Source organism: Protopterus annectens, chromosome 5.part0, assembly GCF_019279795.1.
Source record: "Protopterus annectens isolate FY-2018-M chromosome 5.part0, PAN1.0, whole genome shotgun sequence".
NCBI classification, from domain to species: domain Eukaryota; kingdom Metazoa; phylum Chordata; order Ceratodontiformes; family Protopteridae; genus Protopterus; species Protopterus annectens.
The window spans coordinates 59,283,114-59,302,654 of record NC_056735.1 but is presented as its reverse complement, the minus strand read 5'-3'; the positions used below and the strand labels follow the sequence as shown (position 1 = coordinate 59,302,654).

General features: G+C 38.6%; 1 protein-coding gene across 4 annotated transcripts in view; it reads right to left on the bottom strand.

Annotated features, from left to right (window-relative positions):
• LOC122802489 (OX-2 membrane glycoprotein-like) overlaps positions 1-19,541 on the bottom strand; it is a 1,536,731-nt gene that overhangs the window by 1,516,619 nt on the left and 571 nt on the right. For 2 of the 4 annotated variants that reach the window (XM_044072133.1, XM_044072136.1), the window contains exon 1: positions 19,499-19,541. This exon is cut by the window's right edge. The exons of 1 other annotated variant lie outside the window; for it this stretch is intronic. The gene's annotated coding sequence lies outside the window, so the exon portion shown is untranslated. Of the gene's footprint in view, positions 1-16,946; positions 17,186-19,498 lie in introns of those variants that run through there. One more of the 4 variants, XM_044072135.1, reaches the window with a different exon arrangement.

The window sequence follows — 19,541 nt, the reverse complement described above, 5'->3', positions numbered from 1 at the left end:
GACAGTAGCCATAGATGGAGATAGCACAGCAGGCAGGTCATGTGAACTTATGTCTTCATGCTAAGTTTCATCACAGCATGACAAAAGGGATCACAGAAGTCTGCATGCTGTGTTGCCATACTAGCTACAGAATATGGGTACAAGTATCTCTACGTATTTAACGTGGATTCTTTTTGTATAAACAAATTGTTGGGAATCTGTTGTAATAAACATAATAAAAACTGTGAAGACATGGAAATAACAACTGTTATGGACAGCTTCTTTGCTACCTGAATCTTTAATAATGCCGGTTCTGCAGCCTGTAGTAACAGTTGCTGTTGTGTAATTTTTTTTTTGTGTACTTTATTCATGTTTAAAACTGAGTATACTGGTGCAGTTTCAAGCTTAAACAGCTATAATGAAACTGAGTTTTGGTGTATGAAACATCATGATACATTTCAGAAAATCCATCCATTTAGTACTTAGCAAGTGAAAAGGAATGGTGCCGTTTTGGAATCTCTTCTGATGCTAACACTTGGAACTTTATGCCATATAGAAACACTCTCTGTAGTCAATACATGTCCTTGGACATTTGTGGGCTTTCTAGCCTTTTTGGTATGATTTGCATTAGTAAGTCAATGTATCAAGTGGAAGGGAAATCTAGACAAGATGTGCAACATGGAGATGGGTCACTATAATCAGACCAGAAACAACATTTGGGGAAATTGCAACCAGCAGCCAGCAAAGGGTAAATTACAGTTTTAACAGCTACAGTAAATGTTATAGGTTCATAGGTTCATAGGTTTATACTAGGCTATCTGCCCTAAGGCATTTATAAGCCTAGCCCAGAGTTTTTGTGGCTTACGCCACCCCTTATGTTAAAAAATACTGTGCCCATTAGTTTGTTGTGCCTCTGTCCAGCAGCGACACAGAGATGATTCCCGGGGTAAACCTACGATCTCCCATCCACCGGTCAAGATTTCTCTTGAACAGAGCCAGCGAGGTGCTCTGCCTCACATGGACCGGGATTTTATTCCACAACATAGGGAGTCTCTGGGTGACAAATCTATCCCTCCAGCATGTCCTATTTATATCCGTGCTAAGGTTTAAGTCGCTTGCTCTAGTGGTTCTGGTAGATTTGGATTTTTGAGGTGGAGCATGCCCATTAATTCCGGGTTGGACATGGCCTTGTATGTCAGGCACAGGTCACCTCTGAGCAGACGGTATGCGACTGAATAGAGCTGGAGTTTCTTCAGTCTGGCAGCATATGACAGATTTTGGAGTCCCTTTATCCTTTTGGTGAGGAACTTTTGGGGTCTCTCCAATTGCTGCAGGTGTCGGGTGAGATACATCCCAAATGGGGCATTGTACTCGATCATTGGTCTGATAAGTGAAGAGTACAGGTGAACAATGACCTCACTTGATCTGGATGTGAATCCCTTCATGATCAGGTGGGCAATGTAGAAGGTTTTTCTAACCACTTTAGCAATGTGACTGTCAAAAGAAAGGCCACTGACAACCTGGGTCCCCAGGTCCCTGATAACCTCTCCTGTGCTTAGTGGATTGCCACCTATATGGTAGCTTGGGGTTACCTTGTTTTTCCCGAAGGGTATGACTATACATTTTTTGGCATTTAACTTCAGGCCATGGCTCTGGCACCAGCTATCAGTTTCCGTGAGACCCCTCTGAAGGATATCTGTGTCAGATGTACTTTCCACTATGGCTCCCAGTTTGCAGTCATCTGCAAACTTTGTCAGCCATAGTCCTCCTATGTTAGCCTGTACTTCTGAGAAGTAGATGCCGAACATCAGGGGGCCAAGGACTGAGCCCTGTGGGACACCACTTGTTACCGGCTTGGAGTCTGACATGGCGCCAGCTACCCTAACCCTGTGGGTTCTGTCCTTTAGCCAGTTTGCAACCCATCTTGTGACATATGGGTTTACATTTAAGCTGGTAAGTTTCTCTATAATACCCGAGTGGGGTATTGTGTCGAAAGCTTTTGCAAGGTCAAGGTGGGCTGTATGGACTGCCTTTCCCTCATCAATGGCCTTGGTGACTGTTTCGAAGAAGTCGACCAAGTTCAAAAGGCATGATCTGCCCTTGACAAAGCCAAACTGGGTCGGGTCCAATGTCTGCAAGTCCCCTATGTCTTTGTTTATGAGTTCCATTATGATCCTCTCCATAGCTTTGCAGACCAGGCTTGTTAAGCTTATGGGGCGGTAATTACCAGGGTCCGTAGAGGCACAGCCTTTGTGGAGTGGGACCACAGTTGCCGTACGCCACTCCTTGGGCACGTATCCTGTGGTAAGGCTAAGATTAAACAGCTGCCTTATGTGCGGGTTTAGTTCCTCATTGAGTTCGTGTAGCACACAGCCGGGGACACCATCCGGTCCCATTGATGCTGTGTTTTTAGCTTTAGAGAGAGCAGCTTTCACCTGCGCATTGGAGATGTCTGGGAGGCTGCACTCCGCTGGGATAGTTATCTCTCCTTTTGGGGGGGAGAGGGGGGGTGAAGTTTGCACTGAACCTGTCTGCCAGTATGTTGGCATGTCTGTGGGTTCAGTGATTTAAGATGTAGACAATAAGAAGGAAAAGGCACGCAGCGTTTCCATGCCACAGACCACTGCTGATAATAAGCATTATACCCACCGCACATGAGAAGTAGAACACTATCTGTTTATTAGTTTTGCACATATCTTTGAATGCATAGCTTCAGTGAGCAAACAGTTAAGTTCACGGCTGTGTGCTCCCTAAGCTATGAAGTTAAATTTTCATGCCCCAGCCGGTGTGATCACAGAATCAACCCCACCTCATCCTCCAATGTGAGCCAGTTATGATAAACAAGCACAGCTTCATTTTTTGCTATAAGCACATACCATGACCTAATCTTGTTAATTAGAAAATTTCAGTAAAAAAATGAGGAAATGTCAGGGCAATGCTGTGCTAAGGAAAGCAGGAATTATAAATAGATGCCATTCATTGCAATGACAATGGCAAGCTGTTTCGCCAGATGAAGATGACTGATCTATTATTCAAGTACTACAGAAACAAACTGTCTTCACTATAAAGGCAACAATATGAAACCTATTCTGATCTGCAAAACATGGAACCCATCAAGGGTATAATGGCAGCAAATGCCTTTATAAAGTACACAAATCTTTCTCATGATATGCACTGAAATGTACAAAGACTGCAATAACAGATCTATGCGAATTTCACAAAAGTATGTTAGCAGCATTTCAGAATTTCAGGAAAATTCTGACCGCTGAGACTAGACTATCTTCAACAGCAAGTGTCTGTGTACTGCTGCTGTCCTAGCCTGCATAGGTATGGTAATTTAAGGTACAAAATGATGATGCAGTCAGTGAGTCAAGAAAATACGGCATCATTGTGTTAGATAGCAGCCAAGCTCTTCTGAAAGTGCAGTCATAAGTTCTTTTCAGAAAAGTATGGATCCTTCTCAAAAACGTGTTCTTACATCGGTAAATGTGAGAAGATACCATCTCCTGACCAGCAAATTTCTTATCTAACGGGAGTTGCTTTTCAAAACATGAGTGCTAGACAGGTTTTAATTAACAGCAATGATACTTGTTTTTCTATACGGCTACACATTATTGTGAAGATATTACTGATGTTTATATTTTCCATGTTATAGTTGTGATTAAGGTAACTTACCAATATGAAACTATATTTTTATTTTCTACTATCAAAATTAATTTTTAGTATCGGTTTATGAATGCACACACACAGTGATGGAATTAGGAGATAAATGTGATAGCAATCATACTGACAAGGAGAAATTTAACAAGGGCACCAAGGAAAGGGTTTATATCAGTCCGTCAAGATAGATGTGATAGAAATCACACTGACAAGGAGAAATTTAATAAGGGCACCAAGGAAAGGGTTTATATCAGTCCGTCAAGATAGATGTTTACCTCACAAACATTAGGTAAAAAGTTTGATTCTCACCAAGGAAAACTGGCTAGAATTAAAATTGTCTGCAAAGACATTCTTTTCACAGGTCATTTATCCTAAAGTTCTTAGTAGATGGATTAGTAATAATAACCTAGTTAATAGTAAAACTAGAAGAAGATAAGTCATTGTTCTTCTGATTTTATTCTTATGCACATGTAACACAAACTAGAATAGCCAAGATTTAAGTTTCCACATACTTATTATTATAAGCCTGTTGTTTATCCTTTATCTGATAATAATGCACTAAGTATTAATGTATCAGTGGATATAAGAAAACTTCAAATTTCCAGAACCCAGTACATATATGATGAAGTGAAAAGAATTTAGGAGTTACATTAAACAAATTGAGATTTATCTTTAAATGAGGATGGTCAGGTTAGTAAAGCTATATTGTGGGACTCATTAAAAATGCAAACTAAAGATAGAAATTGTATATGGGCTAGTAGTAAATGAAAACAGTGGGACAAAGTTGTAGAAATACAAGATGACATACATAAAGCGAGGACTGAACAACACACAAAGAAATTAGATAACAGTGAACTCACGAAAACATGACTAAATATCAAAACATAAAAAGTGGAGATAACTTTAGAAAAATTAAAATGGCACAGTTATGCCATGACTCCAAAACATCTTCAAAGACTAGCTAATAGAAGTAAGATATGAAGCTAAAAGGCACAAATTAATAACATCCGAAATCCTCACACTAATAATATTATTTCAGGGGTCTATATCAGATACTCAAACTTTTAAAAGTTCAAACATCATATGGTCGAAACCATATGTTCAAACTCTTAAAAGTTTGAAAATCAAATAAAAAAAAAAAACAGAAAAACCTACCTGAAAGCTTAAGCAGGGGGGGGAGCCCCCCTGCACCCCCCACTCTTTAAATATACCAAATCCAAATCCAAGATCGCACTACAGTGCAGACAATGGAAAACTTCCATTGCTGCACTGTATCTCCATTGAAACATTCAAACTTTTAAAAGTCCAATCATATGGTGTTGACCATATGACATTCAAACCTTTAAAAGTTCAACAATATGATAGGAACCCCATTTCAGGCACACAAGAAATGCTTAATATTTTACAAAAAAAAAAATCATGAAAATCTTAATAAAATTAAAAATAATAATCCTGCTGATTATAAAATGAATAAGTATAAAGTATTTAAAGAAAAATGTTACTAATAAACTTAATGATCAGCAAATCTTTGTTGAATAAGCCTATTAGCTGTATAGGTTCATAGATTCATAGATCAGTACTAAGCTAACTGCCCTTGCAAGCAATTTTAAGCATAGCCAATTATCCTTTGTGAGACTCAAACCCTGCACCTTGTGTTTGTAAGGCAAACACCTTAACCATTAGGCCACCCTCCCAGCCCGATAGAAGTTAAAGAAGCATTAAAAAGGGGGTAAATGGCAAAACTCCAAGGTTAGATGGTTTAAGTATGGAATGATACATACAAGTCTGCTTCTGTTAAACATTTTAGAATTACTGAGTGAAGTTTTCAGAAAACTTCAGGGTAACAAAATAATTCCTCCCTCATGGAAACCTTCTATAATCTCACCTATACTTAAGTAAAGCAAGGACAGCGAGTTAGTTTCTTTATATAGACCCATTTTATTATTAAATGTCAATTACAAAATATTTGCTTCCATCTTCGCTACAAAACAGAGATATAGTGGATAATTTAGCTAATAAAGATCAAAATAAGATTTATAGTCAATAGATTAAATGTAGGACAATATTAAAAGGTAGTAACAGCCTTAGACTTAGCAAAAGGAACAAAAAATTGACCCTAATTAGCTTAGATATTGAGAGAACTTTTGATCCTGCAGGTTGGAACTATTTAAAACTTTAGAAGCATTTGCATTTCCACAACAATTTCCTAGAATATTAAAAAAAACTTGTATAGAGATTCCAAAACATATATTAAATGGTCTCACACAGTTCAAGAATTCACTTTAAACAAAGAAAAGGTGTCCCTGTATTCTCTGCTATTTGTATTTGAATCCTCAGCTAATCATATAAGATCAATGATAAAACTGAAAAACTGATGGATTTTCAATCAATAAGGATTGTCAAATACAGTTTTTGCAGATGACATTTTACTAAGTATAGAAGATTTAAACACTCAAGAAATATCACTGCTGAAATTTAATATTGAAACTTTAGTATTAAATCAGTAGATAATTTTAAGGGTAAACATAATCGGGAAGGACAACGTTAAAATGTTTAAGAATAAAAATCTATCAAGATGTGAGTAAAATTATTAATAAGCAAAATTGTGACGTAATATTTAAACAAGTGTCACTTATTAAAATTGGAATAAATGTTTTTTTTTCTTTTGAAGATGGGTAATATGATAATTTTGAGAAGCATGAACCTAAAATTATACATAGGTTCATACTAGGCTATCTGCCCTAGGGCATTTATAAGCCTAGCCAGAGTGTGTTTGGCTTTCGCCACCCATTTTAAATTAATTTTGCTATGCCATTTTTCGAGGTTAGTATACTGTGCCTCTGTTAACAGTGACACAAAAGTGATACCCGGGGTAAAACTACAATCTCCCATCCACTCATCAAGATTCCTCTTGAAGAGAGTCAATGAGGGACTCTGCCTAACCTGGACTGGGATTTTATTCCAGAGTGAAGGGAGCCTCTGGGTTATGAATCTGTCACTCCAGCATGTCCTATTTATTTCAGTGCTAAGGTTCAAGTCTCTCGAGCGTATAGCTCGATGGGATTTGGATTTTCTGAGGTGCAGCATGTCCATTAATTCCTGGTTGGACATGGCTTTATACGTCAGGCACAGATCGCCTCTGAGCAGGCGGTATGCCACTGAGAACAGCTGGAGTTTCTTTAACCGGGCAGCATATGGCATCTGTTTGAGCCCTTTGATCCTCTTGGTGAGGTACTTTTGGGGTGTTTCCAGTTGCTGCAGGTGTCTGGTACGGTACATCCCAAAAGGGGCATTGTACTCAATTATGGGCCTGATGAGGGATGAGTAGAAGAGGCATGATGACCTCCCCTGATCTAGAGGTGAATCCCTTCATGATTAGGTGGGCTATATAAAATGTTTTTCTAACCACTTTGGCCACGTGGTTGTCAAATGAGCGATTGCTATCAACTTGGGTCCCCAGGTCCCTAATTCCTTCTTCTGTACTTAATGGATTACCACCTATGTGGTAATTTGTGGGCACTTTGTTTTTGCCAAAGGGGATGACTATACACTTTTTGGCATTTAACTTGAGGCCATGGCTCTGACACCAGTTGTCTGTTTCTATGAGGCCCTTTTGGAGGATGGTTGTGTCGGCTGGAGAGTCGATTATGGCACCCAGTTTACAGTCATCTGTGAACTTGGTCAGCCACAGTCCTTCTGTGTTGGCCTGTACCTCCGAGAAAATATATACCGAACAAGAGAGGTCCCAGGACTGAGCCTTGTGGGATGCCACTTGTAACTGGTTTGGAGTCTGACATGGCTCCAGCAATTCTAACCATGTGGGTTCTGTCCTTGAGCCAGTTTGCAACCCATCTAGTGATATAGGGGTTTATATTTAAGCTGGTGAGCTTATCTATAATGCCCTAGTGGGGTATTGTATTGAAGGCTTTTACGAGGTCCAGGTAGGCTGTGTAGACCACCTTCCCCTCGTCAATGGCCTTGGTGACTGTTTCAAAGAAATCAACCAGGTTTAAGAGGCAGGATCTGCCCTTAAAGCCGAACTGGGTAGGATCCAGTGTCTGTAGGTCCCCAATATCTTTATTTAGGAGGACCATGATGATCCTTTCCATAGCTTTGCAGACCAAGCTAGTCAGGCTTATGGGGCGATAGTTTCCAGGATCCGTTGAGGCACCACCTTTGTGGAGAGGGACCACTGACGCCACTCTTTGGGTACATATCCTGTAGTAAGGCTGAGATTGAACAGTAGTTTTATGTTTGGGTTTAGCTCTTCTTGGAGTTCATGTAGGACGCAGCCCGGGACACCGTCTGGTCCCATTGATGCTGCATTTTTTGCTTTGGAGAGGGCGGCTCTTACCTGAGCATCTCAGATGTCAGGGGGGCAGCACTCTGCTGGGATAGATATTTCCCCTTTTGGTGGGGAGTGGGGGGGGGGAGTTTGCACTGAACCTGTCAGCTAGGATGTTGGCAATGTCTGTGGGTTTGGTGTATTTTTTGTCATTTTGGACTAATTCTGAGCATGTCTGGGAATTCCCACCCAGGTTTCTAACATAACTAAAGAAAGCCTTGTGATTACCCTTAGTGTCCTGTGCAATTTTTCTCTCTAAGCTGGCCTTAGACGATTTTATGAGTGCCCTTAGTTTTTTGCTAATACTGATCAGAGATGCCTTCCCTTTTTGGGATTTTGCTCTATCATGTAGTAGCTTCCTCCTTCTATAGTATAGTTTGTTTATGGCTGGGGTCCACCAGACAGGAAGTCTGCCTTTGGAGGATTGGGTCTTGGTTTTATTTGGGATTGCATGATCCATGCATTCCTGAAGGTGTTCATAGAATGCGTTTATAAAGGATTCTGCGGTCTGGGCCGTATTTTCCACAGGCCCGGGGGCTTTGAAGGATTCCACCTCGGTTTTGAGGAGTGTGAAATTTGCTTTAGAGAAGTTTTTCACTGTGGTTTTCTGGGCAGGGGGTGGAGTCGGGATGTGAATATCCAGTGAGATTAGTTTATGGTCTGATCTTACCAGTGAGGGATACACTTCTGGTCTGGAGCATAGAGTCCCCATGTTGGTGATGATCAGGTCCAGTACGTTTTCCCTTCTTGTGGGAGTGGTAACAAGTTGTTACATAGCATCTGAGTTTATAAATTCTAGGAACCTTTGGGCTAGGGTGTTGGAGCTAGAGTAATGCTCCTAGTCTATGTTTGGGCAGTTGAAGTCGCCCAATATAATGGTGTTTGGAGAGACCTTCATATTTTCCAGTGTTCTCAGGAAGGCCAAGTGGGGTTCCTGGGTTTGGGAGGGTGGTCTGTAGCAGGCTATAAACTGGAAGGCAGTTTTACCCACTGTTAGTTGCACATGGATAGTCTCTGATGCTTCATGCTGTGCCACCAACTTGGAGGTGTAGGTATCCGACGAATATTGATACCCCCCCTCCCTTTGTGGTTCGGTCCAAGTTTTGGGGCCGAAAAGCATGGTATGAGGTATAACCTGGTAGTGCTGGGGTGCTCTCGGGAGCTTTGAACCAGGTTTCTGTTACTGCACAGATATCTATGTTCTCCATGCTAAGGAGAGTTTCGAGTGCGTGCATCTTTAGGTTTAGACTTCTGGCGTTGAGTAGCATTACTCAGTTTCTTATCCCTTGTGATACCTATGGAGGTGGGTTTGTCTTTTGAGCCTTGCCTAAAAAAGGCACTATGGGGGTAGCAAGAGCCTTTGCCAATATCCGAAAGCCCAGGGGTGACAGGTGCAAGCCGTCCCTAGCGAAGCATCGTGGCTTGTCGAGCATGTCATCCCCAGGCTGACAGGCAATGGATCCCCTTTGAATGACACCAATACTTAAGCCAGTTGTTGAAATTGATCATCTTGTCTTCATATTGTGGCAACATTCTTGGTGAGGGTAAGATGCTACTCAAGGTCAGGGTCATACCGGCCTGGGCTACATGCTCAGAGAGATCCTCTGTCTCTTTTCATGTAGTCCAGGGAGGTACGTCTCAGGTCATTCACACCAGCATGGACAATGACTGAGTCATATTCGTACTTGCCTTGGAGTGACCTGAGTGCTTGTGTTATGTGGCGGATCCTAGCGCCCGACAGGCAGCTCACCGTGACCTTCTCCTTGTTCAGCCTGGTGAGAGGGACGTCAGTGTGCCTGACGATACAGTCACCTATTACAAGTGTATCATGTTCTGCATTCAACAGATTTAATACCGGACAAAAAACAAAACTTAAGAAAATGATAAAAATGTGTTTTTCATTCATGTGGGACCGTAAAAAACAACAATTGCTGACAGAAATCATAAAAGATTATGGCAATATGGTGATATTAGCTTCCTAAATGCAGAACCTTAGTCCATTACTGCAAATTTTAACAATATTATACTTTGTTAGACTCAGCCTATACCAGTCAATGGAAAAACATTCAGGAACAGATTACAAATACATTAAATATGATAAATTAGAAGTAAACAACAACCATTTCATTTGGTTATTAAAACTTACTTTAGAAGGAAATTAATTTCAGGTCTTTAGACTCTACAAATATGGACTCAATTCTAAAAACAGTTAAGAAATATGTTTTTAAAACCCCCATTAATTTTAAAATGGAGATTTTTGTGCTCCCCCACTGCATACACCTATAGATTTATGGAAACTCAGAACAATGTTAAAACCGGTTTATTGAAAATAAATTGATTAGTATTGTGGGCTGATTGCTTTGAAAAGGAAAAGCTAAGTCACCAGAAAGTTTAATGAAAGATTATAAGTTGGTTAAATCTGTTAATCAGTTAATATTATCCATCTGTAAGAAATTAAATTAATTTGTAGGCAATATGAGTAGAGGAACCGAACACTTTTCCCGTATTACACGAGTATACGAGTGCTAGCACTGAAGGCAAACTGGCCTACAAATGAAGCTTGTCTAAGTGAATTGTAAATAATAATAACTTTGAAGCAGAATTCTGGAACTTTGTATAGTACTGGATTAAGTGACTCAACTGATGATATAAATAACACGTTGTTACTTAAGTCAGTTAGTCAAACACCTTAAGTTTATACTGGAAACTTTAAGTGGAAACACATATAGCATGTTTGTTACCCCGCATACAATTTCTTCAGTTTACTAGAGATGCAGTAAAAGATGTAAAAGCTGATTGGGTAAATATGTTTATGGACTGTGAAAAATTAAATATATATTGGGAAGAGTTACATATTTTTAAGGGGTTATGGCCGGATTATTATTTTTTAACTTTGTCAACAATAGTAATGAATGTTCCACATCCTTTGTGTAAAAGGAAACAAACAAAAAATGTTTTGGAGTCTTCTGGCAGTATGAAAATCAAACTAAATGTCCTACGTTCAAAGAATTTTTATTAACAATACTGATATGTAACACTAAAAAGAAGTTATTAGAATAAGATCTGTAAGTCATACTATGACTTTTAGTTGTTGGGAATAGCCCCGAAATGTTGTTATTGAAATACCAGGACTCTTAATTTAATTGTATAAGATTATTCTGATGATTCAATGTATTTCTAACATTGTACAACAGTGTACGATATTGAATTTATTCTTTGCTGTCTATATATATTTTAAAAATCGAAGTTTATCATATACAAATGAAAGCAAATACTGTGTCTTCGATGTAAAAAACAAAGGACTGAGTTTAACCAAAAGTGCATGAAATCTTACACCCAGTCTTCTACTTATTCACCAATTGCTTACACCTGTCTGTTTCAATGTCCAGTTTCTTCATTACAACCTTCCTATGTGGTTGACTCTCTCTTCCACAGCTGCTGCAGCTCAGGATACCAAGCCCACTTCCACCAAGGGCAAATGCCGTCTGGTTGGGTTTTTGTCCTCTTAATATCACACTCATTAGCTCATTAAATACACCTGCTGTCAGGTATCTTTCTGTTCATAGACGAAAAAAGTACAACTTACATGAAGCGCCAATGATGCAAAGAAACATCACTGTATTTACAATGAACACTGTAAAGCAGAATCATAGGCATTGTTTCCCCACCATTTATTCATTTTTTGGTCACTTGTACACCTCCAAATTTTGAACAACACCCAGTTATGATACACACATTACAATTCTTTCACTCTGTATTATATGGAAATCATCAGAGTAGGCAGTTCTATTCTTAGCAAGCTTCTTACATTTATATTTAACTTATCCATTACTGCAAACTGTTCATTAAAGTTTTAAGCATGTGCTAGTTAGACCTCTCCATAAAGCACACGAAGCAGCAGAACCCTCAGATTTCTGCCCTATTGCTGACATTTGCTCACAAGCAAAAATAGTTGAAAAAATCATTTACAGACACTAAAATATCTTTGTAAATATAACATACCGACTGTGATACAACACTGCTTCTGTCCTAATTACAGTACCTTAACTGCACCACATATGCCCACTGACACAATTTATAACAAGAGAGACCAAAGTCTGATGGATGGTTCAGTAATTCCTGATTTCAAAAGAGCCTTCAAAATGGTTAATCATGAGCAATTAGTGAATAAGCTTACACACTGCAGCCTCTGTCCAATCAAGCCTACACTGTTTATGGAGCTTACGATTCCTGAGTAAATGGAAAAAATGTCTGGGGAGTCTCACAAGGGTCCATTCTTGGACCACTTCTATTCTCATTATTTATTAACAATCTCCCTTGCGACCACCCAATACTTGAATGTATTGTAGTAGTATTCACTAGGCATGGGAAGGTAGCTCATGAAATCTCTATAAAGCTGCAGTTTGATTTTGAAGTACTTTGGAACTGGTTAGCTAACAACAAACTTGTGAACACCAGCAAGACTACTGTTATGCTGTTTAGCACAATTCAAGAGATTAAATGTGCCCTTATACCGGCTATCATTGGTCCATCTTAAATTTTAACATTTTACCTACAACCACCTCTCAAACAGTAAGGAATTCTGAGCATCTCTTCACATAGAGACCCAAGTTAAAGTACTAGAACAACTTAAGGTAGCATTTCCAATATCCAGTTTCCTTACTTCAGAAGCCAGACGTTCCATAGCTAAGAATATATTTATTCCTAGGACTGAATACGGACTGCCCCTTAGTGTTGCAAACTCAGCTGCTAGTACCACACTACTACAAACTGACAGTAAATACTATATTATATTATTATTACATATTAAAAATACTATGCTTAGTCAACCTCACTAACAATACAGAACATTACTGCACTACAGTAACCTCACTAACAATACAGAACATTACTGCACTACAGTAACCTCACTAACAATACAGAACATTACTGCACTACAGTAACCTCACTAACAATACAGAACATTACTGCACTACAGTAACCTCACTAACAATACAGAACATTACTGCACTACAGTAACCTCACTAACAATACAGAACATTTCTGCACTACAGTAACCTCACTAACAATACAGAACATTACTGCACTACAGTAACCTCACTAACAATACAGAACATTACTGCACTACAGTAACCTCACTAACAATACAGAACATTACTGCACTACAGTAACCTCACTAACAATACAGAACATTACTGCACTACAGTAACCTCACTAACAATACAGAACATTACTGCACTACAGTAACCTCACTAACAATACAGAACATTACTGCACTACAATAAAGAATAGTTTCAGCAAGAAATGAGCTAATGCTCAACATCCTTACTTGGAAGCTTCTTTATACTAGACACTGCTCACCTTAAAAGACCAGACTATTTAATATGGATTGTAATTATACTCTTAGAAATACAGACAGCATTCAGTTAGCCAGACCACTATACAAATTAGCTACTACTGAAAAAAAGTCTTCTCTAAAAATGTAACTTCCAGTTGGGTCAAACACCCAGAAGAAATAAGACAAGTGAATGTAGTAGCTTAGAACTATAACTAAAAATAAATTATCAGATAAAATAGCACGTCCGCAAGTGCCTCAGAGCTGTGGCCTAGAAAGCACCTTTAAGTCAAGGAACAATTAAATATTCCATCTACTGGCTCAATATTAATTCATATTCATTGAAATTCTGCTTTGGAATTCAGCTGTAAACTAATTTGATCCGTCTGTAATGAAATGTACTGTACCTTCCTGAATATTCTAAGTGACCTGTTCTAAATGAAAATCCAGTAATGTACTAAACCTACAACTTGTTACTGCCAATGCCTATGTAAATCTGTGTGTAAATAGTTCTACATTCTGTTGTATGATAAGTTGTATTCTCTGCCACGGATTGCGATTAAAAAGGGTCCCAGGACCAATGTTAAATATATATTTGTGTAAGGATATGTAAACACACAAACACACATTCCCTACATTTCTCCAAGTTTCAGCAACCTGAATCTTTAAATGAATAAAAAAAACGGTCAAAGCTTCATTTCATCAAAAAACATTTTTGTAGGGCAACCCCCCCCCCAAACATGTTACTTCGATATAATGACTCCACAATTACCTGACTGCTGAAAAAAAACCTTCACACATACACAGAAATCACTACAAGTATGTAAACAGAATCACACTAGTAGTGTTTTCTTAAACAGAAACAGGGATTTGCAAGCTGAAGTTCAAAGTTCATCTAGTTAAAAACTTTACAAAACATGGGGTAATACATATGGTATTCGTAGTCTATGAGGTCACATGCATTACATTAGACTGATTATTTAAAAATATCTTTGCTCTGTAACAAGCATGCCATGAGCCCCTTACATTAAAATAATAGTTCTGAACACATTTCAGGACAGGACACTTTAAACACAACTTTTCAGTGTTTGATCTGTTTTTCACTGCTCTACCATATCTGGCATACTTAAGACTATTTACAGTGGGCATCTAATCTTACTTTTGGGACTGTTCTTGCTGATCTACAGCTCTACTTGTCGACACAACCTAATCAAATCTGGCTGAATGGTGAAACTGCTACAAAAAGTGTTTTTGTAAGTTAATGTGTTGGGATAGACATAGGTACATTATTAGGATTGGCATGCATGCGTAAGGTAGTCAGGGGTGTAGGGTTAAAGTTAGATGCAGAACAGGGTTAGGGTTAACACACATGAGCAAGGTAGTCAGGGGTGTAGGGTTAAGGTTAGGTGCAGAACAAGGTTAGGGTTAACACACGAGTAAGGTAGTCAGGGGATGTAGGGTTAAAGTTAGGTGCAGGACAGGGTTAGGGTTAACACACGAGTAAGGTAGTCAGGGGATGTAGGGTTAAAGTTAGGTGCACAACAGGGTTAGGGTTAACACACACAAGTAAGGTGATCAGGGGTGTGGGGGATAACGTTAGGTGCAGGACAGGGTTTGGCTTAATATGCATGAGTAAGGTAGTCAGAGGTGTAGGGTTATGGTTGGGTACAGGGACAGGGTTAGCACACAAGTTAGGCAGTCAAGGGTGTAAGGTTAAGGTAAGGTGCAGGGACATGGTTAGGGTTAACACACAAGTAAGGTAGTCAGGGGTGTAGAGTTAATGTAAGGTTCAGGGACAGTATTAGACTTGGCACACGAATAAGGTAGTCAGGGTTGTCGGGTTAATGTAAGGTGCAGGGACAGGATTAGGGTAAGCACACGAGTAAGGTGGTCAAAGATGTAGGGTTAAGGTTAGGTGCAGGGACAGGGTTAAGGTTAGCATGCGTGAGCAAGATGGTCAGAAGGAAATATGAGAAGAAATACAAGTTATGGTAAATGAGTGCTTTGGCCTAAAATGTCAAACTGTGAAAATCACGTTTTTGCAATATTCAAATAGTCCAAACTCAGAATTTACCAGTAATTTTCCATGAAAAAAATGGGGGAAAAAAAAAAAATCAGTGTTTGATAACACACTAACAGATCATCAGTTACGTTTAAAACACTTGCAAAGTTATAACTGACCATGCAGCAGGTATCCAGAGCACATACAATGCTGATAAAATAAACAGAAATCTAAGGAATCTCTGCCTTTATTTGTTTGTTTTTATTTACTTTAGTAGACATTTTTAACGAGGGAAGTGAACTGGTCACAAACCCCTTTTCAGCAACAACCTCGGCCATATGGCAAAATATAAACAGGTATACAAACAGCAGTATATTAAGAGAACAGATACACTTAAGTGTAACATAAAATTAAGCACACACTATATTCTAGTGACACACGGCACGTTCAATAAAGTTTCTTACTGATATACTAAATAAATACAATTCTGAGCTAGCTTGATTCTACTAGCCTTAACTTTCAGTACCTTAGACAGTATCTATAAATGAAAGGAACACCATTCAACATTACCAAAACCTCTTTTTAACTATAATCAGTGGGTAATACTCATTTAATCTCCTTATTCAGATCTTGTGGATCAATGCAAATGCACACATAAGTCTTTCTTTGCAACAGTAATCATTCTATTCACCCATTCTTTTGACTGCGCAGTAAGACTTGTAACTGTGTATAGCTAACTCATCAGCATTTTAAACCTACAGAATCCAAATTATATAATATTAACTAGAAAGGAAAATTAATAAACTATCCTTAATCTGCAAAATCGTTGAACTCTATCTAAACCCGAGTTGCTCTGGTCAACCAACAGGCATTTTAATGAGATGAAATTTTGTCAACAAGCATTTTAATTATGAGATGACATTTTAGCACACTAAGCCTCCCATTCTGAAATTTCTCCTACTTTTTGTGAGCAGCCTCTGACTGTGAAGTCTTATTTAAGTAATGTCACATCCATTACAAATTAATTTAAGTTGCTAACTTCTAACCACATCATGTTCCATAAATGACTCTCCTTGAAAACTCTTAGCTAAAGATATCCAGCGCTGTCTTGTAAGATATTTAATCATCAATCTTAGAACCCAGTTATGAAGTCACTGCAAAACATCTATGTTCATTAACACACTGACTAAAAAACTGAACGAGTTTCTGAATCCTTCGATCATAATGTGTAACATTATTTAGATCTCTACCAGGTCAATCTTTTTAAATAATATATAAAGCAATGGTTCAGCATCACCTTTATAAGACAACTTTAGTTTAACTGTAGATGAATTTCTAATATATATTTGTCTTCTGTGCACAAATTAAATGGTAGCCTGTTCTTGGTAGACAACCATTTAGTGACATATGTCATACATTACTCCAAAGAAGCTTATTCGGAAACTGTGATCAGGCAAGAATACAACTGCAACAAAAGTATTGTTTGTTTTGCTATAAAAATATATGTTCGGTTTTCCGTTTAGTAAGCTAGCAGCAGGCTGCAGGTGAAAATTAAGTTCACAGAAAATATCATACATTGCACATCTAATGGATCAAATATCAGCAGATTACAAATGAACACTTACCAGGAGGTACTGTTTCATGCCGCAAGGTAAGCAACCTGTACCCCTACAAACCCTCCTCTAATTAATATGTTCAGCTGTGATGATGCCATTTCTCAAAGAAATAAGTACAGGTGTAGTCTGTGTCAGTGAGTCCGCAGATTATGCACACTTGCTTTTTATGCATGAAAGATCAAAAGGCTGTGGATTTGGTTCCCACAATGCATGTTTAGTTTAATGATAAGTACTGACGCTGCAGTGTAGGAGTAAGGGAGTGCTACAGTCCTAAAGTGATGTCTTTCCAAATAAATATTAAACTGTAGTTCCCACTTCTTTGAGTTGGTGAAACTTCCTATTGCATTTACTGCAGGAAGGGTCAGGGGAAGTTTACCTGTTGACTCAGTCAAATTTCATCTATCTGTATAAACAGCACCTCAGGTCAGAGACCACAAGTCTAGTGGGGGTTAACATGATTAAAAAAATCTGTAAAACATTGTTTTCTTCCAGGACAAAAATAGACACCATCCAGTATAATGACAGTGGCATTCAATGCTCAGTATACAATCTCAAAAGCATTTCTGACTGTCAGGTGTATGTCAGCGCTGTGTTTACAAAGACTTACCAAAAAGAACCACAATGGTGTTTAAGGTACATGCTGAAGAATAATTCACCCATCACAGTTTTCATTACTTGTAGTAACGGGATCAAACACTCTTCTGAAATTCACCTTTAGAAATTATAATCGTACTCCCCAGTGCAGTGAACACAAGGTCTGGGAAAGTAAAAAGAACACTCACGTAGATAATACCTATTCCTTGTGTCCCATAATCACTGGCAGAACAATGGCTCAGCAATTAAGGTTTCCACTTCACAGGTCTAGGGTTCACAACCGATCCATGGTTTTACAGTAGTCTGATGACCTCACCGTGTTTACTAATAGTTTTCTCCACTCCTGTTTCCTCTCACCTCCAAAAACATACTGATTAGTTGACTATTCTAAACTCTTTATGGTATGTTACCATTCCCTTGTTGCCCAAGTCAGGGCGTAAAAGAGTCAGCAGCAGGCCAATCAGTTTACCCACTCTGTAAACATATCTAATTTAATTAACATTGTACTGCAAGCAAATCAGTTATTTATTTACAATAAATGGAATGCTCTGTTTACAGGAAAAACTCAGCAAATTACTATCCTTTTTATGCAGTAACTGTTACACAGCTTGCTGTAATGCAGTTCCACGCACGTAAGACAGTACAACACCTTGAACTAATGCAAAGTTCAACAAACCAGTGTGTGTTGAAGATATGCCAGTGGAAACCAATTCTATTTGTACGTGTCTGTATGCCAACGATTATATGTATATACACACACACATTTGATATATAATGTGTTTAAGTGCATGCAAAGAGTCATGTCTGTGTGTATGTAAAATATTTTCACACCTATTATAATAAACATTAAAAATCAATAGATGAGTAATGGAAGCAAACCCTTTGTATCACAAAAACGTTAAAACATATTAGCCTCCTTTATCAATTTCTTCCCAAACTGAAAAAAAAAACTAATAACGTGCATACTATAAAATAATGTCTAATATAATAATTTGCTCTAAAAGTCATATTTACTTCAACAGACTCTTCAAAGCTATAATTCCACGGTAGTTATTACTAGCTGTTATTTTTAAAAACATTTCTTAAAGGAAATTTTACAGAACAAATGTAACTAAAAAGCACATCTCCCAACCTGTCAATGCAAGAAATACGGGGAAAGCCAGAAATGATTTGGGGGGGGGGGGGGGGCTAAAAATAGGAACAGACTGCTCTTATTACCTTAGAAAGTTGTCAGACAGACTTTGCTTTATTATAGATTTTCTGAAGGGTATAAATTCCGAAACTCAACGGGTGTCATTACACAGCATTCTTTGGTGACTTTAATGCTCAATGATTTGCCAGAAAACCACAAATTTTATGAACAGCTCAAAAATAAGAGGCAAAAATCTGGATATTCTACGAAAATATAGACAGTTGAGGGGTATGCAAAAGACATCGGGAAAACCTAAACTGAAAAAAAATCGGAGTATGAAAAAAGAAAAGGATCTACCGCCACTCATTAGCGGACCGGAGAGCCTCTGTGACGACCCCTAACCGGGAAAAGCCGAAAAGACAAACAAGCAAATGTCAGTAACTGACCTGGAAAGCACAAACAAGAAGGCAATACAAAGTCACACCATTTTGTGGATACACCGGTGTCATGAATACAAGGGGACTCCAATTACACATTTCGGAACGCAGCAAGGACTGCGACCTTTTCAAGTCACCAAAGGAAGGATGAATAAATAAAGATAAACATAAGTACAGAGCATACGCACCAGTACAATTCAAGCCGTTTCGGCTACACATACTTCTGTCCTGGAACTAACGGTGCATTTATACTTTCTGGACACATTTCATGTAGTATCCTACACCGTTATGTAACAGTTTTTCCCGGTTGGTACCTACCTACCCCCCTTACCGAGCCCTGCATACGGCAGCCGTCTGCTGTCCTTAAATAGTAACGACGTAACTTCCAGACCACTTACCTAATGTGCGAATGTAACATTAAAACTCGAGTAGAGGGACAGA